The sequence below is a fragment of the Mauremys reevesii genome, linkage group 14 (genome assembly GCF_016161935.1).
Source record: "Mauremys reevesii isolate NIE-2019 linkage group 14, ASM1616193v1, whole genome shotgun sequence".
NCBI classification, from domain to species: Eukaryota; Metazoa; Chordata; order Testudines; family Geoemydidae; genus Mauremys; species Mauremys reevesii.
The window spans coordinates 45,742,969-45,743,577 of NC_052636.1; positions in this window are offsets into that span (position 1 = coordinate 45,742,969).

A 609-nucleotide genomic window follows, 5' to 3' on the forward strand; every position below is an offset into this window, starting at 1 on the left:
CTCAATGGTGGGGTGATCCACAGAGTAGCTCAAACCTCCAAGTGCCTGGCCAGGAGCACAGGACATTAGCACCAGCAAAGGGAGGGGTGTGGCAGTGACATCACAAAGGCCTTTGGCTTGGGACCTCAGCCTATTGGTCCAAGGTGGTGGGGAGGTGGTGACCTCACAGAGAGATGCTGACATCAGCCAGGCAGGACAGGGGAGCGAGGGCCAGGGGAAACCTCAGAGACCCTGTGAAAACTTTGCTCCAGCAAGTCTCCTTCTCAGGTCTCTCTCTGAGGACTGAGAGAGTATTCGGAGTTCATGGGCGTGAGCGCCAGGAGGAACCTCTTTCAAGTTTTCTCCTTCCTTTCAGTGATTTTACTGGGGAAAACAGCCGTCCCTGTTTAGAAGGTAAGAGCCTCCTGGAGGTGTGAAACCTGTTCAAGTCTGATCCATCTGGTGAGAGTTGAATTCTAGGCATAGGAAAACATGAGGCTTAAGGAGGCAGAATTTTTATTGCACACCTGGATTTTGTCCCTTAGAATCACTGGGGACATTGGGGGTTGTCCTTTTTGTTTCACCTCTTGCTCCATCCACTGTCTGATCCCTCTTTTCTCTTTGTCTCTT